Consider the following 25944-nt stretch of genomic DNA (forward strand, 5'->3'; position numbering starts at 1 on the left):
TATTGTGGTTATCATCTTCATCAACCTTATATGGCACTTTAAGACTGACAAAGCATTTTATATACATGATTTCATTTAACTCCAATAACCACCAAATTACAATTAATACATAGCAGGATCAAGATTTGAACTCAGATCTCTCTGGATTCTATATTTAATACTCTGTTTACCTCATGGATTCTCCAAGTGCTTAATTTATATTTATATTTTATATTCCAGATATCAAATTTCTATTATATTACTCTTGGGATGAGCTTCTCAATGAAGTCCATAGAAATTTGAGAATTATTTTTTTCCTGAGTTGGGATGATTATACATTGACCATACATAAAGCTGAACAAGTAGCCTAATGAATTTTTTTAAATCAATGTCTGAACCCCCCCCAAAAAAAAACAACATGACAGAGGGACAAGCTGGACTTGGATGAAAGAAATAAGAAGAGACTAGGGTTACATTTGAAAATCTGTGCTTTCAAAGCCCTCAGTTGTTCGTTGTTGGAAAAGTGCTTTACTTTTATATCAATATTTAATGTATATTATTTTTAAAAATGTATCTAAAATTTTTAGGTTATACATGTACATTCATTTCAAACATATTTTCATATGAGTCATTTGGGGGAAAAATTCAAAACAAAAGGGCAAAACTACAAGAAAGAAAAAAAAGTGAAAATAGTATGTTTCAATCTGCATTCAGTTTCCATATTTCTCTTTCTAGATGTGGATGGCATTTTCCATACAAAGTTTTTTGGGGTTTCCTTGGATCACTGAATTGCTGAGAAAAGGTAAGTCTATCATTGTTGATCATCATACAATCTTGCCATTGCCATATACAATGTTTTCCTGGATCTATTTGCTTCACTTAGAATCAACTCATATAAATCTCTCCAGGCTTTTCTGAAATCACCCTGTTCCATTACATTCATATATCAAAGCTTATTCAGCCATTTCTGTCTGATGGGCATACATTTTCTAATTCTTTGCCACCACAAAAAAGGGTTGTTACAAACATTTTTACCCATGTGGGTTCTTTTTCCTCTTTCATGAACTCTTTGGGATACAGACCTAGTAGAGACACTGCTGGATCAAAGGATATACAGTCAAGAATATGAATCATAAATGGTCTTTATCATGTTATCAATGATAACTTGAATGTGAAAATTTTGCACAAAAGACATTTTGGAAATGTGTGTGAAGAAGAAAGGCATCTGATTAGTTATGTAATGGGAGTGAGAGATAACAGATGGGCAGTTGAAGTGGAATAGTGATATCTTTTTGGCAGTGTTGTCAAACTCGAAGAGAAACAGATCCTTGACTCTGCATATTGACTTAAAAACCACAAATTAACATCACCTATGTGGTTTTATATTTTTATTTATTTTGTGAAATATTTCCCAATTACATTTTAATCTGGTTCCAAGGCTATGCTCAGGTAATATGCAGGCTCATTTCCCCTGGACATTTCTGCTCTAGATAGTAAAAGAACTGGAGGAAAGCTTTGGGAATTTCAGGTAGATATAATGTAAAGGATTTAATGCAAAATGTAAATATGTAAGAACTACACAGGATCAAAGTGTTCAGGGCTTATGATTAATATTGGTAGAAGGAGTGTCTATACCCATAAAGTCACAGATTCACTAAAGTCATGTTTTAATGAGTAAATAATCTCATTTATATACTATAAGCTTCCTAACAACTCATAATTGTTTCACAAGAGGAGCTCAACAAACTTTAAGGATGATGATAAATGAATATATTCATTTTTAACATCTCAGACAGAGGTGGAGGTGCTATTGTAAGGTTGTAATGAGACATATATACTTTTCAAGTTAGTAAAGATATGAGAGGACATCTAGTCCAACTTGTACCTATATGAGCATTTTCCTCCTTGTATATCCAACAAGTGGTCATCCTATCTTTTTTTCAAGTTCATTAGTAAGAGACAATGTATTATCCCAATGATATCCCACTTTGCTTCTTGAATACTTTTATTTGTTAGGAAATTTGTCTTAACAAGTCTGAATTTTTTGCAACTATCAACCACTGCTACAAATTGTGCCCTCTGAAGGCAGCCTTCATAACCTCCTAGAACTGAAGGCTACATCAAATGTGATTTTTCCCAGGGCATCTTATAGTGGAACTATCACCTACCTCTATAGTCGCAGACTTCACTTCTCTTTTAGTCCACCCTAAAATTCAGTTTAAATTTTTTAGCTATTAAAACACACCTGTATAGTGATTTTTAGAACTCTTTAAAACTCAAGAACTTTTTAAAATAAATTGTTGTCTTCCCACACATATTCCATTTTGTATTTAGGAAATCATTAAGTAAATTGTAGGGTACTGGAGATTGACATTTACAAAAGGACCCCTACAAGAAGGGCAGACAGAGCCAAAGTAGAGAAGAGTGCTTTAAGAGGGGGTGGAAGAAAGAAGAAAAACGCAGGTATGTGTAATCATGGTTCTTTTTTTGTGTGTTACCAACAAAAGTTAGGGTTAGGCTTGTTCAAAGGAACTAGTAAGAAATTTATGAGGAACCTTTCTCTTTACAAAAAAGTCAGAAGTTTTAATCCACTGAAAATTGAATTATTTTAAGAAACACTTTATCTCACTTGCTAGCCTCCAACTGTTTTCTAAAAAAAAAACACAGACACAACACAACTTGGATGTAATGCCTTAAATACATAGTTGAGAGAAATAATCTTGACTTAAGTCATTACAGAAACCCAGAATTTTCCCATAACATTGTTATATTAGAGCTCACAATTGGGTTTCAAATGTATTTATCTTTCCATCAATGATGTGGCTTAAGAAGTGATATGTTCAAAATAACTTTAAAAAGCTTGACTTGGTGTGCTTTCAACATGGCAACCCTACTTGGCGAGATTATGAAAGCTTATCAGGAGGGCTCCATGTTAGGTATGAATGTTGAATTAAGAAGCTTTTAGTCTGTGGGAGTCCTCCCAATTCCATTCATTCAATGCATGCTAAAGGCCTGAGTGTTAAGAGCCTTGTTAAAATGAGGCTATTAGTCTTTTCTCCATAAATGTAAAGAGCTTGCTGTTTGCATTCAGGGCTCCTTACATTAGTATGTATTTCTATCTTGGCATTGCTAGAATCAGCAGTTTTATAAAGCAATATAGTAAGAGGCCATTTAACCCCCCTATTTCTCCCATTTGCAGATTAATGGCAGAGGGGGAGATTTAATGCCTTTTCAAACATTTTTAACAATTCATTAAAAAGAAAAGAATAAATCACACAGGGTTTTCAGAAAATGTCTGATTGTAAAAAAAGAGGAAACAATTGAAAATTAACATGTTTTTCACGTTCTACAGGTTAGAACACATTTCTGCCAATCTTGTAATTTATGCACCATACGTCAATTTCGCTGAAGAGATTTAAAAGCTGCTGTGATGGAAAGGCTGTGCAGAGAGTTGCAATAAGGCTTATTCACCTGTACATAACATCCTCATTTACAAATATGTCTTGCTCAGATCCATTACAAAAAATGAGTCCCGTGCTGCCAGATACATCATAAGATTAAAATCCATGGTATAACATTTTAGAGGCTATTTTGGAAAAAAAGTGTATTTCATTTAGTATTGGTAGCCTGCCATTGCAAAGCAAGAATCCATACACCTGCTGTGGAAAAAGCTTTAAGCCATCTGAACTGGAAGAATTTTAGGAAGGAACTTATTTAAATAGGGTTAAAGACATTCAGAAAATAATCAGCTCATCTTGGAGCATATTCCAGTATGAAGACATTCTATAATAAGGGTACTCAGAACCATTATTGGCCATTTGGATACCTGGAGTGAACATCTCAGTTCACATCCACAAATGAATTCTATAACTCATGATGGGAAAATAATACAAGAAGTAATTGATCCAAATAAGATGGAGAGAACATTATGAAATATAAAATGGCATAATTTTCATATTAAATTTAAAAGTTTTTGCAAGACAAAACCAAAGCAACCAAAATTAGAAGGAAAGCAGAAAACTAGAAAAAAAATTATACCAAATATTTATGATAAACTTCATTTCTCAAACAGAGAACTGAGTCAAATTTATAAGAATTCAAGTCATTCTTCAAATGATAAGGGATCAAAGCATATGAATACCAAATTTCAGGCAAAGTTATCTACAATCATATAAAATGGCCTAAATTATTATTGATTAGAGAAATGCAAATTGCCTAATATAACAGAAAATAAAAATGACAAATGTTGGAGGGGGACTGGGAAAACTGGAATACTAATGTACTGTTGGTCGAGTTATGAACTGATCCAACCATTATGGAGATCAATATGGAACTATGCTCAAAGTGCCATAAAGCTGTGCATACATACCCTTTGACCTAGCAATACCACTACTCAGTCTGTATTCCAAAGAAATTTTTTTCAAAAAAAGGGAAAATGACCCATTTGTGTAAAAAGTATTTATAGCAGTTATTTTTGTGATATTTAAGAATTGGAAATGTTAAAGAGATATCCATCAACTGGGGAATGACTGAACAAAATGTGGCATGTAATTGTCATGGGATATTACTGGGCTATAAAAATGACAAGTAGGATGATTTCAGAAAAACCTGGAAAGATTTGCATGAATTGATACAAAATGGATTAACAAAACTAAGAGAACATTATGCACAGTAGGAGCAATATTGTACGATTATCAACTGTGCTACAGAATGAAGTGATTAGAAACAGGAGAACATTGTATACAATAAAAACAATAATGTACAACAAAAAACCATGAATCATTTAGCCATTCTCAGCAAAACAATAATCTAAAACAATCCCCAAGGATTCATAACGAAAAATGTTATCCACTTTTAGAGTGGATAACATTTCACAAAATGATTAATATGGAACCGTGTTTTACATGATGGCACATATATAACCTATATAAGATTGCTTATCTTATATAGGGAGAAGAGCAGGCAGGAAGAAAGGGATAGAATTTGAAACTCAAAACAATGAAAAAAGAATGTTAAAATTATTTTTCATGCAATTTGAGAAAAATAAAAAATACATATAATTTGTAATTGAGACAAATTTACTTATCCTGAAATCAATTACTGCAGAGGTTTACAGATATGTGCTATAAACAATGACTATGTATTAAACTCAGTTACTGCAGTGATAAAGAAGATATGTATCTAATTTTTGTGTCCTATAACTATCAGTGTCCTGGGACAAATCCCAATCACTCTACCCTAGATATGGCTCTATGAGGAAAATGATAACACTTTTTCAAAGGAGAATCTTATCTAATTAAACTGTTCATTCTCATTAGGAATGTGATACATATATGTGAATACACATAGTTACAAATATGACATGTATAGAAACAGAGAACTTACAAAGATTCAGTTATTTGTACTGTTCTAATTTTTCCTCATTTTATTTCAACTGTTCAGTAATCTCTAAATAACTGGGTATTCCAGTGATAGACAAGCTTGCCACATCTGCCAATTTTTAAAAATAGCAAATGTAGAAAGTTAAACTGATTAACTAGTTGTGTGTGTATGTGTGTATCTGTCTGTATGGGGGCAGGGTCACCACCTTAGAGGTTTTTTGATGTGGAAGCTTTTTCCATAGATACAAATTAGTAACTCATCATCTTTTAGAACTAACATCATAGATGTCAATTGACTTATCTGTCTATGGTCATATAGTTAATACATATAAAAGAATTTGAATTTAAATATCTTTCTCACCTACGGCTGGCCTTTTATACCCTACACTATGCTGCTTCTCATTGAATACATTTACTTCATAAAAGAGTTTCAAAGTTCACATTAAATGCTTGCTAGCTTCATTACTTATAGTAACTGAATATTTATTCAGATAATCTATAATTAATCATCTCTAGATATTATCTCTTTGAAACCTTTGTAAAGGTTACACAATAATTAATCAATACCTACCATGAATAACAACAAAGTTAACTGTAGTTAACTATTTAAAAATATTAAGTATTTACTAGGTTCTTATGAGGTAAAACTTATACAATTAACATCCATGAACATTAGTCTCTCAATAATCTGAAATTATCTGTTTTCTGGTCTCTAAAAACAAACAAACAAAAAACCCCAGCAAATAAAATCAGTCATCTGCCCAGCTCTGTTTGTGTCTGTGGCCTAAGATACAGTTACCATAGAAACTGATTGTGGATACAAATTTGGCTCCATCTATCAGATGAGTCTCAGCTCCTCCTGTTAATACTGTCCAATAAGCCTGAAAAGCAAACTCTGGCTCTATGTCTTTAATTAAAGAACCAGCCCCATTTCCTTTCCCCATCTGTCTATCCCCAAATAAAGATGTTGTTGCATTGCCTGCAATGTAAAATCACCCTTGAAAGAAGACAACACAGATCTGATGAAAAGGGAAATTACTGCAAAAACTGGTCCTTGAAATCTGCAAGAGGTTAGCTTGTCATGTATCTTTTAGGAGCAGAGTAAGCAATGGCTTAGGGGTCTTGGGTTAATTGCATTAAACATTGGCTATTGGTAATCACTGCTTATTCAATTTGGTTGGGAATCTCCTATTTTTCTTGAATGTAGTTTTTAATCACTTATTCCTCTGATGTTTTCATTTATTTTACTTTGGAACAATATTGATTATAGACTTATACTACTAAAAGAAAAAAAAGTGACCCACAAAATATCCTTAGTTCTACAAGATGCTCTAAGTGATTTTAATGATGTGCATTTCTGATGAGTTTACAGAGATTAATTCTATCAGCTGATCAGCTCCACAAGACACAGACACATTCACAGCCTTGTAGGATAGGTGCTATTATTACGTCCACTTCATAGATGAGAAAAGTGAGCCTTAGAGAAGTTAAATAGATCGCCCAGGATCACATAATAATTACTTTTCTCAGAATTCAAGTGCAGGTATTAGTGATTCCAAGATAATCTGGAACTAAAGTTTTTTTAAAAATAAAAGTTCATATATTTTAGAGTCTCTGGAATCCATTTTTAAATATGTGAGTCAACCTGATTAAGAACTAGTTGGTTCCATCTTTTCAGTTAGAAATAACAAATAGCTTTTAGTGTGATTGTAATTGACTCAGTGACTGGCAATGTGTAAAAGTTTTCATCTCTTGCTGCTTTGCAAAGAATAAAGATAGGACCAAATAATTAAGAAATCAGTTTTCAGTTTTCACATATTATAAATTATATTTCATAAGTACTCCTTTGGGGGAGAGGTGTTGTTATTCACTTGAATAACTTTCTCCTTAAAATTTTGGGGCAAATAACACTCTCTGGAGAATTTTAGCTTATCTTTGAGACTGAAAGTTCTAAATTCTGTCCTCATTCTCTACAAGCTTAGTATTACTGAAGATTTTCAACAATAAGAACAACAATTTTACAGTAGTTTTTAAGAGAATAGCATATAAAAGGAATAATTAACTAAGCTATGTTGAGGGTTTCAACCTTACTGAAGATAAAAACAATTCTGATATTAGTTTAATATTTAATGCTTCATGATACAACACTCAAATACCATGATACAAACATTCAAATACATTCAGTCATGCTTAGAGCAAAGGAGTTCTTTGGTTTTAGACTTGATCACTGTACCATGAACATGGAAGCCTCCAATATGTATATATTCACACATACCCAATATGTGCTATTTAATTCAATACTATTCATTCTCTAAAAATAATACCTACTTATATGATGGAAAGATTTCCTAGTATCTTATAATGTACAGAGTCAAAGACACATACACATATGTGAGAGAGAGAAAGAAGAGAGAAAGAGATCAGAAAGGGCAGGGAGTAGAGAAGAGGACAGGAAAGAGATGGAGAGAGAAACAAAGAAAAAGTCGGAGAAGAGAGAGACAGATGAGAGAGGCAGAGAAAGGTAGAGAAGAGATATATACAGAGACAGAAAAGCAATGAATGGAAAGAGAAGCAGGGACAGAGAGACAGCTGCAGAAGAGAGGACAGAGGGAGTTAAGGAAGAAACAGAAAGACAAAGATTTAAGCTTCTTTAGGACACACAAATTCCTAGTTAAATTTCTGTTCAAATCACAAAGTCAGTTGTATAATGTCCTGCTATGGATCAGGACAGATATAGCTAGGGGTATCATAAAAGGTTGATTGGTTTACAGTGACTATCAGGGCATAGTCATGGGAAGAACAGAGCTGGGTTGGTTGCTGTCCTTTGTAATCAAAGGACCAAAATGACATCACTGTGTCAGGGTCAATGTACAGTGTGTCTGACTATGGCTAATCAGATTAATAGGAGCATGGAAGGCTCCACCACAGGCCAGGTACAAATAGTCCTTATGACCCTTTGAGGGGAAAATGTCTCTAAATTTGCTCATTTCACGTTTCTTTTGAGATCCTACAATTCAGCTTTTCTCATAGAGCACAGAATCTTTTAGGATATGAGCTTGTTGGTCACATCCTGAAGAGAAAACTAGAGCTGTTTTGGGAATTCAAAGTGAGTAATTTGACAAGCTAGCTGGAAAAGCATCAGCAAGAATGGTCAGCACATAGAAGTTGCCCAGAAAGAGCAGTTCCTCTAAATAAAGCTATGGAGAATGGCAACTTTTTCTCACTCCAGGGTTACTTAAACAGCTCTACCCTTGGACTGAAACTTCTCTTAAAAGATCAGGATTTTTACAGTGGCTTGGGCGCCCCTGAATGAAAAGAACTCTAATTTGTCAGTACTCTTTATTGTCCAAGTTTGAGAAGAGAGAAGTAGCCCCAGATCAAACTGGTGGCTCAGTTTATAGAACTGATGCTCTGCTTTGGGATGGAGTAGCAAGTTCTCAAGGGAAAAAGTCCAGCTGGTTGGGAGGGCCCCTCTTTCCTTGCCACTAGAACCAATATTGCCCAGACTCAAGGATGAGGATAGAGGTTTGGGGCACTAAGAGGCCAGTTATATTATGAGCTTATATCAAATGCTAATTCTACTACTCCCAACTATTTAACAGCTAAATTATACAAAAATCATATGGCTCTTTCCCCTTCCCCTAGCCCAACCAAGTGTGTAATCAAATGAAAATGAATTTGTAAATTAAAAATTTTCCCCAATGTAAGGGACTAATGTATGACTTTTAATTGATTGTTACAAGCGTTTAGAACCCTCTTTAAAAAGGAAATCTTTTGTGTTAAAAAGCATGTTGTAAAATACTAAAGCCTATGGAACTAATGAAATCCCCTTTCTATGCAGATTATACTTTAATTAAGCAAGAAAGGAAGTTGAGAGGAATGAGTGAATGAGATACAAGTTGGTTGTCATGGGAACCTCAGCCTGATTGGAAGAAGACCATCACTAAGTATGATAAAAACTCAGTTACCTTTAGCCTTCTCTATTTGCTTGGCCATTGACAGAGACAAGACACAGGGATTTGATACAGCCAAACCACAGAGTGAAGGAAGCTTAATTTCTCCTTTGAGAGACTGGATTAGCAGAATTTAGGCATGGATTAAATCCTATCTAGGGCAATTAGAATAAGTAGATAATTGATGGATTTGGTACCTAATGCAGAGGAGAGATGGGGTTGGGAGGGAGGTCAAAGTATCAAGCTTTCATGGCATGGAAGTGAAATTCAGAAAAAGCACTACTGTAGTGAATATAGATCATGAAAACTTCTGACTCTACGGAAAGAATTAGGGTCAGCTTTTAGGACTGAGAATTAAACCCCAAATTAGATTAAACAAAAGCTGTTAACTATTTAAAACTAGTAAAAAAAGAGAAGACATTTAATTTGTTCTCAGATATTTGTTTCTGTTTAAATCATATTCTATAGAATATTTTGATTTGTTCATAAAATAAAGGTAGAGATTAAATATTTGTTATGTTAATAAAGAATCACATTTTGAAGAAAAAGATCCTAAGAGATAGCATTATATTCTTCATCATTACTTTCAACTATCAATGGGACAAAAGTCCCATGTTTTATGAGACCTAATAAATCTGTTACCCAAATATTTGCATTCTTCTGATCTTTTAATTTCCTTCAAAATAAAACTAATTTTGAGTTTTATTAAAATGATAACTCAGATATAACTGCTAATTAATAGTGAGCATTTATATATCATTTTAGGATATACAAAAATACATTACATATATTATTTCATTTTATCACTGCAACTATCTGAGGAAGTAAGTGCTACTACCCCCATTTTATAGATAAGTTCAAGAATGATATAACTTGCATGGGTCTGGAGCCTAATTTAAACTAGGGACTTGCTGATTCCAAATCTCATATTTTTCTCACAGCTACCTATGTGCTCAACTAGGGACTTCCTGATTCCAAATCTCATACTTTTCTCACAGCTACCAATGTGCTGAACTAACTTGCATTATAAATGACTTGTTAGAAACTTGTTCATCACATAGGGAACATAATTTGTTATGTATTTGCTTACATACTAGGAGATATCTATAGTTGGAAAAAATTGGGACAGGAGCAACCCCAAAATATTGGAAATCAAATGCATGGTGCAGTAGAAGGAATGATGAATTTAGTGTCAGAGAATCTATTTGAATCTTGGCTCTACCTCTTAACTACCTGTGCATCTTGGACAAGTCATTTAATCCTTGTCGGTCTGTGAAATTGAGGAGGCTGGAACAGAAGTTCTTAGGGGTATCTAATGTTAAAGTGAAAGAATTCTTTGTAAAGTCCAATGCTTACATGATATAGCTGCTCATCAGCATTTTGCTTTCCTTCTATTCATCTTCCAGGCATTGCAATTTAACTAAACAACATGAATCAGCAAACTAAGGGATCCTGCTTCAGTAGCATTAGTCTCATACAATTTGTCATTCATTCTTAGAGGGCAAACCCATCAGACCCTCAACATGAGCAGTACACCACTATGATGATATATTAAAAGGTATGGTAAAAATGACTTTGAAAAAGAGAATGCATAAAAAATTTAATGTCAAGCTTAGGTTGTAAGGGTGCTCTTTCCTTCCCTTCCTCACCCTTCTTTCCTCTCCCTCCCTTCTTCCTTCATTTACTTCCTTTTCTCCTTCCCTTCCCTTTCCCCTCTCTCTCTCTCTCTCTCTCTCTCTCTCTCTCTCTGTCTCTCTCTGTTAAGGTATGCAATTTGAAGTTAAATCTCTTAGAGCTCTAAACCTATAGCTCTATGACTTTCTTAATGAAGTAAGTCATCAATCTGTCAATCAACGAACATTTATTAAGCATTTGCTATGTACCACACACTGAGCTAAACATAGGGATACCAAAAAAAGTAAAAGAAAGTCTCATGCTCCTAAGAATATCACAATTTAATGAGGGGGACAAAGTAAACAAATATATACAAACAAGTTATACAGGACAAATAGGAAATGACTAAAGGAAGAAAGATCGTAGAATTAATTGAGGTGAGAAAGGCTACTTGTAAAAGATGGGATTCTAGTTGAGACTTGAAGGAAGGCAGGGAAGTTAATAGGCAGAGATGAGGAGAGAAAGTATTCCAGTCATAGAAGATAGATAGAGAAAATACTCAGAGCCAGGATATGAAGTGTTTTGTTTGGGGAACACTAAAGAAGCCAGTTATCATTGAATTAAAGAGTACATGTGGGAGGAAGCCTAAGATGACTGGAAAGTTTTGAGGCAAGGAGACTAGATTATGAAGGACTTTGAATGTTAGAGAATTTTGCAATTGATTCTGGAGATGGTAGGGAGCCATTAAAGTTTATGGAATGTATGTGTGTGGATGACATGATTAGAACTACACTTTAAGAGAATCACTTTGGAGACTGAATGAAGGATGGAGATCTGAGGTAGCCAGACTCACCAGCAAGCTATTGAAATTGTCCAAACTCGAGGTGGTGAGTCCAATAGACAACCAGGTTATAGTTGTTTCAGAAAGAAGGGGGTGTATTCAACAGACGTTGTAAAGATAAAATTGACAGGCTTGGACAACAGACTGGATATGAGACAGTAAGGAGTTGAGGAATACCCAATTAGTTGCAAGTCTGGTAGTGTTGCTCTCTACAGAAATAGAAGAACTGTGAGGGGAGGTAAGAGGAGAGGTTAGGGAGAACGAAGTTCAGTTTTCATGTTGAATTTAAGTTTGAAATGTTTGAAAGGCAATTGGAGATGGGCAAGTGTAGGTCATTAGGGTAGTATAGATGGCTTTGAGAATCAACAATATAAATGTGGGAATTAAACCTATGAAAGCTGAGAAGTTCACTAAGTGAATTAATATAGAGAGAGAAGAGAAAAGGTTCTAGGACAAAATCCTGTGGCACATCTATGGATAGTGGGCATGATCCGGATGATGAAGAAACTAAAGAGTGGACTGATAAGTAGGAAGAGAACCATGAGAGAGTGGGGTTCTGAAAACCTAAAGGGAAGAGAGAATCAAGGAGAAGAAAGTGATGCACAATTTCAAAAGCTATCAAGGGATCAAGAAGAATGAAGACTGAGAAAAAGCTATTGAATTTGGCAATTAAGAAATCATTGACAACTTCGGAAAGAACAATTTTAGTGAAATGGTGAGGTCAGAAGCCAGATGGTAGTTAAAGTGAATGAGAGGAGAGAATGATGGTCTTTTGAAGAATTTTAGACACAAAGGGAAGATGAGATATAGAATGATAGGAAGAATGGAGGGATCAAGTGAGAGTTTTCCGAGGATGGGGAGACATGGGATTGTTTGTAGTCAGCAGGGAGAGCCATTAGATGAGGGAAGACTGAAGATAAGTGAGATAGAGGAGACAACAGAGGGAGCAATCTATTGGAGAAGAAGAGATGGAATGGGAGAACTTTTGCAGGTGAAAGGAGAGCCTTGGAAAGGGATATGGCCATCTATTTTTTTAAATGGAGCAAAAGAGGTAGTGACAAAGCACAAGTGATACAATTTAAGGATGTGAGGATAAGAGGGAGCTCATGGCAAATTGTTTCTGTAAAATATGAGACAAGATTTTCAGCTCAAAGAATGGGAAGGAGGGCATGGATGGTTTGAGGAGGGACTAAAAGGGTTGGAAGAACTGCTGTGAAAAGTGAGATAGTGAATTGATAAAGGAGTAGGAAAAGATGGCTGAGTAGTAGTCAATTGAAGTAACATAACATAAAATTTGTAGTGCACTCAATGTTTGTGCAATTTTCTCTACCTATATTCAGCCACAGGTGTGTAGATTTGAAGGCAGCAGACAGTAGGAGTCATATAAAGATAAGATTTGGCAGGGTATGATCAGTGATATAATAAAAGAGTCAGGTACTCAAAAAAATACAGTATAGAGTTAAACTTGTTTATCAGGGGCAAATCAAAATAGGGAAAAGAGGAGAGAGTGGTTAGTACAGGAGAGATAGCCTGGGAGAAAATTGAGGGGTTGATGGATTGAAGGTCATGATATGGATGAAAAGTAGGGTTTAGTAAAGAAAGGCAGAGGAAGAGGTGGAAAGTTAATAGATTATGGTCAAATAAGGGGACTCTGGAATTCTTTAAGATAGAAATGGTGGTGTACTTGTGGGTAATGGCAATATCAAAGACATGATTATCTTTGTATGGGATTGAGATTGGATGGAAGATTGGATCATGGAGAATGAGAATGTTAAAGAAATTAATGGTAAAAGTGTTTGAGGAACAAACACTATCTTAAAGTCCCCTGGGAGAAGAAGAGCAGAAGAGAAAAACTGAACAGCTACTGAATTTGTTGAGGAAGGAAAGGGAGTAATCTAGAGGTTTGTGGACAATAGTAACCAGGATTTTGAATGAATGATAGATATGAACTATATAGATCTCAAATAAGGAAGAGTTACTTAGTGATGGAGGTGGGGGAGAATTGGAAGTAGCAATGAGGAAAAGAAGTATTCCAACTCCTCTAACTTGATCAGCGAACCAAAAGGAAGGAAGAAAGTATAGGATAGCCAGGGAGACAGCCTATAAAGATTCAAGTTTAGATTGGTCATACAATGGTGAATTTTTAGCCAAAGAAACTCTTTTTCCTCATAAAAATTCTTTAAAACCAGTTACTTAATGATAAAGAAGTTGCAGAAAGAATGTTCCACACTGATGAAATAAAAGCTCTGAAAAGTAGTGGAATATTTGATTAAACAAAACTCCCTATTCTTGTACCAGCCTAGGTCATAGAAAGTTTACCACAGAGACTAATTTTACATAGTGCTTATTTTCAAAGTCCTAGATATTTGATTATTTTAAGTCAGAATTTAAAGGGTTGGATTTGATATAATCATTTAATTGGCCATTGATTCATCCACACTGAAATCATTACTACATTCTTCAATTTCACCAACATAATTTGCTTCCAACTTATCTTTTATCTAGATGCTAAATGTCCAAGTGCTGTGGAAATGTCACCAAAATAAAATGCTCTTAGATTTCTAACACACACTGGACACAAACCCACAGAAGATTGTTTAGGAGTAAAATAGCACTTGCCATCTGGCAGATAAGATTGGTTTTCGCAAAATTAATGTCATTCTTGCTCTTCAAGTACCATTTTCTTCCTCTCATAATTTCCATTAATAGAGGAAGTTTCTACAGTAATTTCTACATTCTGCAAAACCACCAAGGCTTCTATTCACCTTTTAATCAAAATAATGACACCGGATGGAAAGGAGGGCATAAGTTGAAAGAGAGATGTAGAGACTACCTTTGTAACCCTGGGGTGATAATCTCCTTTATTTTATCACAATCAATCCCCAAGCACTACTCAAAGAACTGATGGCACCATGTACTGTGACTATTCTATCAGCTAAATCTCACTGCTTTGATTTCAGTAGGATAGAAGCCTCTGAGTTTGTATAGAGCAGGGAACAAACTCAATAATATAAAAGGATTATGTTCAGTAATTTATCTAAGGAGAGAAAAGTGGAAAAGAGTGTTAAAAAATGAAGAAGAAAATGATGAGCGGATGTAAGACATAAGCTGTGGTCCTGTCAAAGAAGATAATTGCATAGTACTTTAAGTTGAGGCTTTTAATAAGAGGAAGTGATAGACCAGCTGCAAATAATACCAAAAGCCTGTCAATTTTCACTTTTTAAAAAATTATTATACTGCTATAAAACCAAGAACTCTGCTCAGCATATAAAATTATGCAAATATACAGTGCCAGAAATTGTTCTTATATCAGCAAAGAACTACATACCATAGAGAACAGAGCAAAAGTAGTTAAGTGCTAGTGAAGATGTTGAACTCATTTTAAAATGGACTTCTAGGAAGGCTATCTGGGACTTCCCTTAAATGATAATTGCTGATACTAAAAAAAGGAAAATTTGGTTGCAAGGAGACCTCTGTTGAGAGTTTTCTCCCCACCCCTGCTCCTAAATTGCTTTGAAACAGTGAACGGCAACATCAGTCTTATTTCTTTGCCTAAAATGAGTGCAGAGGCATTTCACTCATATCTCACTTAGACTAGATTGTTATATAGTATTCATGGAGCTTTGGTTGAGATCTGAGAAAGGAAGGTACATGTGTTTGAGACATGAGAAGCAGATGTAGAGTTTGTGTTGGGGGGTGGGATGGGAAATCAGGGCAGGACAAGAAGCATGCATATAAGAGGTTTATATTTATTTAGTCAGATGTCTTTATATATTTAGTCTGAACTACCTGTGAATACTTTGATAATTCAATGGATTTATTGATTTATCAGAATTTGGTTCACTTTTTATGAGGTGTAACCTGGTACAACCCATCTCTCCATATCTTCTCATTTTGTGAAGCTCTTATGTATATCTTATGTATATCCTCCCCAGAAGATCAATACAACAGCCTGAAGGTATTTTTCTGAATCTGGAATAACTTGTGAATATCAGGGTCACATTTGGGCTATTCATCTCTCATCATATTTTTCTTTTTTCCTTCAAAACTTATTGTTTGTTTATTTTAACAGACCACATTCGTGAAATTAAAACACATTTTAAATATGAGATTTTTATTTCATAGTCAAGAACTAGAATGATCACTTCCACAGCACTGAGCCATTTTGTAAGGAAAATGCCCCAACAGGATGCATTCCTTGATGAGTGCTCACTTTCCGTATAATTCATTCCCCTTGTTCTATTGTTTTTGAATCCAGTTAAATTTAATTGGATATTCAGCTCCTTCCTCTGTCTCAGGCTCAGCTTGTCAACTCACCAATTTAGCACCTGGTTTAATTTCTATGTTAAAAAAAAAATCTAAAGACTGACTGGGTTATTTTTCTCCTTAGTAGCAGCTGGGTGGCAATGTAGATAGACTGCTAGACCTGAAGCCAGGAAGATCTGAATTAAAATCTGGCATAGCTGGGCAAGTCATTTAACCTGTTTTTTCCTCAATTGTAAAATGGGGGTAATAACAGTACCTATTTCCCAAGGGTGTTGTGAGAATAAAATGGGATGATATTTCCAATGAGCTTAACATAGAGTCTAGCATATAGTAGGCATGTAATAAATGACAGTTTCTTTTCTTCGTTTCAAGTAAGCAAGGTAGCTAAGACCCAGGCATCTTTACTGGTCTGTATCACCAGCCATAAGTGGTTGCTTGTAGTGCAAGACAATTACAGGATAAATTTGATTAACATCAAAGAGATGATCTTGGATAAAATCAGCTTTACATGTTTCAGAGACCCAAGAAGAGTGTCCCTTAAGATTGTTTATATAGGATTCCTGGACCTTGATTGCATACATAGATCAGTAAGCTTGATTGATATGGTGTTTAAAAACCAAACCATCTCAAAACAAAACAAAGCAAAACTAAAACGAAAAAACAAAATCTCTAATATATTTAGAACTAAGTTTTTAATTCTTGGAAATTCCACTAAATTTCATAAAATCACCACCTCAGCAATCTATTACAGAGAATGTCTGTATCATGCATAGCATAGGGGATTTTTGGTTTTTTTAAAGGCTATAGTATAAAATATACTCCTTTTTAAAGAACTTTTCCACAACGTTTCCAAGTTGTGACCCTATTTGGGGTTTTTTTTTTTGGCAAAGAAACCCTGTTTGCCTCAGTTTCCTATCTGTAAAATGAACTAGAGAAGAAAATGGCAAACCACCTCAATATCTTTGCCAAGAAAACCTCAAATAGGGTCACAAAGAATCAGACATAACTGAAAAATAGTTGAATAACCACCACAATAAAAGGCTAGACTTGTTACCAGATAGCTTTCTTCTGGATGGTGCTGGTACTCATGCATCTGGGCTGGGAACAAAAAGAACAGACACAGATTTCTTTTTGTTCTGTCTCTGATCAGCTTTTAAGTCTGTCTCCTTTCCTTCTCTCTTTGACCCTCATCAGCCTTCAAATTTGTTTCAGAAGAATTCCTTCCTCAGGACCCAGATGGTTCAGAATCATCCAGGCTGGCTTGGCTCAAGAAGGCTGATTTCCTTCAGGTGTTATTCCAAAAAAATATATTAGATGCCATTTAGTTTCCTTTTGCTAATTGTTCTTTAAGCTCACAAAAGCTCAAAGAAAAGTTATACCTGCCACCTCGAGGGTGTAACACTGAGCAGCTATTCCTACATAGATGGTAGTGGTGGTGATAGTAAAGCAGGAGCCAGGATGGTCTGAGGGTAAAGTAGGAGGAAGGATGGCAGACAGAAGGGAGCAGCTATCATTATCTATTCTTAATACATAGCTGTTTCACCTGCTTTTCTGATCATACATAAATCAAAAAATGAAGAAGAATTTTGGCAGCTAGAAGACTCAGTGGATAGAGCACTGGGCCCAAAGTCAGGAAGATGAGTTCAAATTCAGCCTTGGACACTGACTAGCTGTTTGACATGAGCAAAAGACTTCATTAAGTTTAACTTAATCCATTGGAGAGGGAAATGGCAGACCACTCTAGTTTCTTTGCCAACAAAACCCCATATGGGATCACAAAGATTTGGACATGACTGAACAACAACATGTGGAGAGCCCTGGGGATACAAATAAAAAATGAAGACAGCTTCTGTTCTTTAGGAGCTCATATTCTAATAAATACGTATTCTCGATTGTGTATTTTACACTGTCTTCTTGCATATAAATCATTATTGGTCATAGGCTATAGCTTAGTTATGCATCTTTCCATTAACTTATGAGTCAACTATGCTATGCATGTGTGAGATTTAAATTTTTTTTTGACTAGGTGAAAGAGGAGATTCTTTGCCTGCCTCAATTGTTACTTAGCTTCAGTCAAACTGAAACCTTTTGAAAATCTTAGCTTAAAAAGGTCAAGGTCTCCCGTTGTATTCAAGGCCATCTGCAGTCATACTGATCTACATCTGGCCACTGAATCCAGATAGCTTTGGAGGGGAAAGTGAGACAGGTGACCTTGCACAGTCTTGTCTCACTTAAATGCAAGTTACTTGCATGTCATAGAATGGTTCTCTTTGAGAATGAAAGACAAACAACAACAATGAGTCAACCATAAATTTGATTTTTCTGAGCTCATGATGTTCAATAATTGAAAGATATAGAGCATCAGTGAGCAAATACTGGTATTATAAAGATGGAGTTTTATAGGGGCAAGCAGATCAGAATCTTCAACAATACTATGAGATTTCCAAAAGTGGTCAATTTCCACCTTTTATTTATTTCTACTTCCAACCCACTCTTCATGTATAGCATTTATTCCAAGATACTTGTACTGATGAGCTAACTCAATGGTTTTCCCAACTCACTGAATGTCATAATCTAGGCAACATAATTTTTCATCCATTTAAGAAAAAAAATCTCGGAATAGCTAGTTTGCTTGATCTCTTTTGATTGATTGTGTATGCCATTTAAAACCTTATAGTAATGTAATCAGTATAATGTCATCTCCAAAAAGGAGCATCTGTGGAATATTTTTGTTGATAGGGAATCCTTCTCTTTATACTGTGTTTAGGTACATATTACATGTCTCCTTGGGGAATTACTTATTATTTATAGGAGAGATCTTGTTGGAAAAAGGCCTTTGTTTTTTTTTCAATTAATAAATATTACATAAAGTGGGATCTTATATTCTCTACATCTCTCAAATTAATTTGTGTGACTGTGAAGACATAGTCTGCTGTGAAAGCTTTTTTGTTCCCATCTCATCTTTTTAATGACATCATAGACTTTTTCTTATGAGGATGTTAAAGAGATGAAAAAGTAGAGATATTATTCAATAGTTTCTGGGTTTTTTTAATTGTTTCTTTTTGTAGAATATACCATCCAATGTTTTTTCCCCCATTCCTTTGGAATCTTGGAAATCAGCCTGTGATTTTTAAAAATTGTCACCTCTGACACAGATTTTATCTGTATACATTTGGTCAAATCCAAGTATTTTCCTCAACTTCATTTTCACAAGTACTATCAATACTTTCTCACATAGTACTTTAGGTACTGAAATAGTAGAATCCAAATGTGTTGTTCCACTAATATTGATAATTAATATTAGATGTCTACTTATATGCCAGATGCTGTCCTAGGTACTAGAGATACAAATGCACAAGTGGGAGAGTCCAGCTCTTAAGAGCTTCCATTCTACTCCACAGAATAGATTGCTTTAGAAATACCAGCAGAGCTATTCCATATCACATGTGTTTGTTATGCTGTTATAGTTTCATTGACAAAAGCTCTTGGGATAGATCTCATGTCAAGTTCTCTTCAAGTTCAATTTCCACTTAACTGCTTTTCAATATTTTGTGAAGTGATATTGTTCCTAATCTTCCACAGTCTCCTGTAAAATTTTGCAAATGAAATATGTACTTTAAATTGGTGTTGTCTTTGGCTGTCATGTTTCTAGTTAGAAAGGAGATCAAGTGTTCACTGACTGAATCAATCTCTACTTTCTTTTTTCTTTTCTTGTTTTGGCAACTATTTTGTGCCTACTTCTCTCAGAAATGATGACAGTAATTTTTTTAACTTTGGTCTATTTCCAATTTTTTAGAATATAGTTTTTTTTAAAGGAATTTGAGTTGAAAGTACCATAAATTGAATGTATTTCTATCCACTTCCCCCTTCTAACTTGGCATCCATTTTGACCTTTATTCTATCTGATGAACTACCTGCACACAGACAACTGATTTGTGAATGACTCTGACATTCGTAACTAGTCATTTCCTGTTTGAAATTTCAATTCTGAAATAGAGTTTTGTATTTTCTTTTTGGTGATATTATTTAATGCACACCCTGCCCAATATCTTCTGACTTTCCTTGAAGAGTGTATTTGTGACAAGGAGGTTCCAGACATCTGAATAATTTGAAAGACATTGGCCTCTTTCATTACTTGATCTTAAATCATATTTTCTGACATTTTTTTCTAACCTCCCTTAAATATATCTTTGTATTAATGTCACTGAATATGAAGGTGAATGCTGACTTAGTCTTGATCTTGGCAGGTTCTTTTTAACAAATTCTTTGAGAATTTCTCTTCTTCACTGTCTGTGATTCCAAAGCTGTAGAACTTTCTTCACAAGTGGTCTGTTTGCTTGCATTTGTCACAAGCAAGATGACCATGTATCTTGCAAAATAAGTTTTATTGCCTCTGGATGCACAGTGATCTTAGCTCCAACAACTATTTTACTTATCATTCCCAGGAGGACCTTGGCTTTCATTTAAATTACGTTCTAGTTGTAGCTTCTTGACACCTCCTGGTTTCATTTAAAGCAAAAATATGAACATGGAGGTGGACAAAGATCATACATTTGGAGAACCTACAGCTCAATGAATGTTTGTGGTTCTTGGTGCAAACAGAAATTTTTTTTTGCTTAGGAATTTTACCAACCATCACAAAAGTTTGAAAACTGACCATCAGTTGTTAAAATTATGCTTTCAGTGTGAAAGGTTTGCCTGGGGATACATGGATTTAGTGCTAACAGAAAGTTGACCTCCTGGCTTAGATGTTGATGGAGCTTCAAGGGAGTGTCAGAGGATCCCTGCATAAGTCTAAGGTTATTTCAATTGTTCTGAAAGCTTCCCCATTATGCAGTTTCTTTTGCACACACAAGTGACAACAATACCTTAAATCCCCATAAGATTTTCCATTTTTAAAAAATAGCACATTAATATACATGGCTATCTCTTTTTCAAAATTATTTTGTAATGCAGGGTTATTGTCACATAATAGTAATTATTTCTATTTAATAAATGAGGAGACTAAAGTTCAGGGAGAACAACTTGCTTAAGGTCAAAACAACTAATAGGCCAAATATCTGTGACTAGAATCATGGAATTCTGATATGTATATATATATGTAATACATACATGTGTACCTATATATGTATATATGTGTACATTGTATATAATGTATCAACCAATGTTGTTATAAAGCAATTGAATTAATGCATCACAGGTACACTTTATTGTAACCACAAGGAAACTCTGCTTTTATGCAGTTTGGTTGATATATAGGTACATACCACTTGTAATGAAAATAAGATGACTGAGGACCACCTGAATTAATACCTGAGTCCCAGAAGTCTCACTTTCCCCTTACTTATTACTTACTGTATATACCCAAATATTGAGTCTATGGAATTTGCTGCCCCGTGTAATATAGTTTCACTCTCTTTTGCATTTTTTGGAAACAAATGATATTGTTGGGAGTAGTATGTTTATGGTCTATAATTAAGTTTGGCATGTAATAAAAAAAATAATGTGGCACAGGGGACTGAAGGCTGGCTTTGAGGTTCAGCAGGCTAAGCAAGTCACTTAACTCCTGAGTTCCTCAGGAAACTTTAAGGCTATAAATTACAAATAAGATCCATTAGCATCTGAATCAGTGGAAGGAATTTCCACAATTTAAGTCCCCATATTGATGAAATCAACAGGTTAAATCTTTCTCCCCATTCCTTTAAAGAAAACAAACCTTATTTGTCACTTAGCAAGTGATAATCATAAGAAAATCCTGTAAAAGTTATAGATCTATATATATTAGACAAAAAATTTGTTGATATGAGAAGCAATTAGTTCAGAAGGGAAGTGATTTACTTTCCTCCTTTCAAAGTTCATGCCTTTTACTGGATAGCATCCTGCTTATTAATTCACTAATCTATCTATCTATCTATCTACCAATCTATCAATCATCTAACTATTTATCTTTGGTGAGGCAATTGGCCTAGACTCAAGTGTCTGAGGTCTCCCTGACTCCACAGCCAGTGTTCTATCCACTCTGCCACCTAACTGTCCCTCTCCTGAATTATAATAGATAAACTAAAAAGAATAGAAAGTCTTGGATAGCAATCATTATTTTGGTCCTCTTCTCCCTGAACTTGCTTTTTCTTTTGAGTAATATTGTTATTTTGCAAAGCAGATAACATCCCAGTATGGAAGGCCTTCAACTAAGTGCCAAACTTGGGGATATTGAGAAGTTGGCAGCTCAAATTAGCCATGAAAGGGAGATAGGGATAGAATGGAAAAAAGACATTTTTGGCCTGCAGTGTTTCACTTATGCCTATTGAACACTTGTCAAAACTGGAAGGGAGGCAAGGATGGAAGAAGTACTGTGCTCCGGTAATGTGCCAAATAGTTCATTTTATTTATTCATGTTTCTTTTCTTTCTTTCTTTCTTTCTTTCTTTCTTTCTTTCTTTCTTTCTTTCTTTCTTTCTTTCTTTCTTTCTTTCTTTCTTTCTTTCTTTCTTTCTTTCTTTCTTTCTTTCTTTCTTCCTTCCTTCCTTCCTTCCTTCCTTCCTTCCTTCCTTCCTTCCTTCCTTCCTTCCTTCCTTCCTTCCTTTCTCTTTCTTTCTTTTTCTATTTTTACAAATATTAACTCATTTTAAGAGAAAAGACAGAAAAGAAAAACTTATTTTCCCAGACCCTCATTACCTTTTGCCTCTACTACTGCAATATAATTCGTCACTTTATTCTTCCAGTTTTCCTTTCACAGATCTGCCAAAACAATCTTTCTAAAGTACAAGTCTGACCATGCTATTCCTTTGCTCGAGAAACTACAGAGGTTTCTGATTATAGTAGCTAGGATATATTTTAAAAATACTCAAAAATAATTTAAAAATACTTGGACTTTTAAAGCTCCTCCTCATATAACTTCACCAATTAATCTAACAATTGAGATGCATTTACAAGCATTGTTATTTGCTGAGAAAAATACTAAGTGTGAGGGATATAAAGACTCTGTTCTTATTAGGTCATTCTCTAAAATAATTGTCCAGTTCTTAATTGTGATGATGAAGCATAGTTACACTGGCAAATTTGAAATCATTGATGATTGCAGAGTAGGAAAAGTTGTAACCATGGGCAGATTAAACAAGTGTGATGTAATCAACTCTAGATATGGTTTATTGGGAAGATTTGGAAAAGTGGCAGAATATTCTGCTATCATCCCTTCAGTTTGGGGTCACTGTGCTTACAACTTCAACTGGCATCAAGGACTATGGGGAAGCAAGATGGAAACATACAGAAGGAAAAATCCTGGGATTTTTTCCCCTAAGGGAATAAAATACAAATAAAATGATCCAATGGACAAAAGAAAGAAAGCTACAAGAGTGGTTTGCTATTTCCTCCTCCAGTAAAATTCATAATAAAACAGGAGCTGATGTGAAGGAACTTCCATTCTAAAGTGAGGGGAGACCATACATCCATTTTTAATTATATGTAGAATATCTACAAAATTAATATGAATTAGTTCTGGGATAATGAGTGCAAACAGCTAGTGGGGATTGGGGAAAGCTTCATGTAGAAGTCTTTTCAGTTGAATCTTGAAGGAAAGTTCCAAGAGGCAGAAGTAAGGAGGGAATGCATGCCTTGCATGAGAGACAGTCAGTGCAAAGCATGGAGTTTAATGTGTGGGCAAAAAGGTCAACAAGTTTGTGTTATAGATTGCATGAAGGTGAAAATGTTTATGAAGAAAAGAAAGGTAAGAAGGATCCAGATTGTGCAGAGATTTGACTGCTAGACTGATTAAATCTTAGAAGTCACAAGGATCTGCTAAAGTTTATTGAGTGGAGATGGTGATGATGATATGGTCAGGGTTTTCAGCAAATCATTCTGGTGGCTATGGGGATGATATAGTGGAGAGGGCAGAGACTTGAGAAACTGACAGTAATTTGGGAACTAAGGTAATAGTTCAAGCAGGAGATGAAAGTCAGAACTAGGGTGATGGTTGGGTAAGTAGAAAGAAAAGAGTCGATACGGAAAAGGCTGTGGAAGTTTTGCTTTAATGTCTTCATCTACAAAATGAGGGGGTTGGATTATATTGCCTCTGAGGTCCCTTTCTGTTTTAAATCTATTACCTTATAACTTCTTATTATCTTCTTTATTAGGGATATTTATAGCCAGGAATAAAATTCTGCTGGTTTGAATAGAATTCTTTGGCTTGTTACAGTTCAACGCAGGGTAGAGTTTCATGAAGACAATTTTTCCCCTTTATTTGGAAAAGAAGTTATCTCAAAAGGTGGTAAGGAACTCAAGGAGCAAGAAGTGACTCAACTTATAAAGTATGGATGAGATTCCTGCATGATGGTAGGGGAACTCTAGGAAGAAAGTAGAAAAGGCAAATCATTCTGGCCAGTGCTGCTACTGACATTGTAGTTTTATAGCATAATATGCAAGATTGGGAAGAAAGGGAATGAATTAGAGATTAGTTAGTCAAGTGAGAGAGATAGAGAGGGAGAAGAGAGGGATACTGAAAAGACAAAGTGACAGGAATGGGTGGGCATGACTAACATTGAGTATGACTGGTATCCACTATAACTGCTAATCTCTTCATCTAGCATGTCTGGACAGGAACAGCTAAAAATGGAGCAAGAGGTATGTCCAACTAGCGGTGAAATTCCCCTTAACTATGAATTAATGAAGTTGTTTACATGGCCCTTCCTTCCCTCTTTCCAAGATTATCAGATGTGTAGCCCAAGATTTTTATATTCTTTAAGTTTTACTCAAAATTTCTAATTTAATTAATATTTTAATGTCAGTTTACTCTGGATAAAGTATAACTGATCCAACTGCTTTTGATTGCTATGTCTTATTATTTGTAAATAGGGAGTTGTAAAAGAGAAAAAGAGGTACCAGTCAGTATACAGGCAAAAGTAAATTCTTGGTAGATCTAAATATCCATTGAGGGGGTCAGGAATAATATAAAATGATGGAATTTATTTATTAAATTTAGTAGACAACTCAAAGTTTTGTCCTTAGGCAAAAGTCAAGTCAACGAGTATTAAGTGCCTACTATATTATGAAGAGTTGGACATTACTGGAAAACTAAACAAAACTGAGCATGTACCAGGTCTTAACAACAAAGAAAGATAGAAGACCGACTTTGTATTCCAGGAGCTCACAATCTAATGGAGAGGAACATGCAAATAATTAGGCATAAATAAGAAATATAAAGGATAAATTGCAAATAATCAACAGAATAATATAAAATTTTATACTATTGGGATTGGGAAAAGCTTCTTATAGAAAGTGGGATTTTTGCTTGGAAACCAGGATGTGGAAATGAGAAAGGAGAGAATTCAAAATCAGGGGCAGCCAGTGAAAATACCTGGAGTAGGGAGGTGGAGTGTCCTATTGGAGGAAGGCCTTTGTCTCTAGATCAAAGAGTAGTGGGGAATCAGATATAAGAAGCCTGGAAAGATGGGGAGAGACCAGTTTTCAGAGAGTTGAAAAGTCAAACAGAAGGTTTTATATTGATCTTGGAGGTAAGGGGAGATATATATATATATGTGGGGGGAGGAGGATGAGGAGACAACAATATATTATATGCAATGTAGGGCTAAAGAAAACACAGAGAAACTTAGTTACTTCACAGTAATTCTTACTTAGACAGCCTTTGGAAGAAGGAAAACTCTAGGGTTAGCCAACCTTTGGATAGTTTCCCACTGCATAAGAAGGTGTCCAGATACAGTACTGCAGATGTGTTAACATATACACACAGTTTTCTCTTGTCCCTTCAAAAATTTAGAGATAAGTACACACAAAACCATCTTCATCCATAACACAGAGGTAAATGTATAAACACAATTATAAATTGAACATAAAGTACAGGGTTGGATTAACCTAGTGCCACCCTAGGGAGGCTATTAACAGCTTAGTGCCATATTTTC

The 25944-nt window shown here is 35.0% G+C and overlaps 1 protein-coding gene across 1 annotated transcript in view; it reads right to left on the reverse strand.

Moving 5' to 3' along the window:
- The window catches only part of PARD3B (par-3 family cell polarity regulator beta), a 740364-nt gene that overhangs the window by 79560 nt on the left and 634860 nt on the right, over positions 1-25944 (reverse strand). The gene's annotated exons all lie outside the window — the stretch shown is intronic.

The sequence above is a fragment of the Sarcophilus harrisii genome, chromosome 3 (genome assembly GCF_902635505.1).
Source record: "Sarcophilus harrisii chromosome 3, mSarHar1.11, whole genome shotgun sequence".
NCBI lineage: Eukaryota > Metazoa > Chordata > Mammalia > Dasyuromorphia > Dasyuridae > Sarcophilus > Sarcophilus harrisii.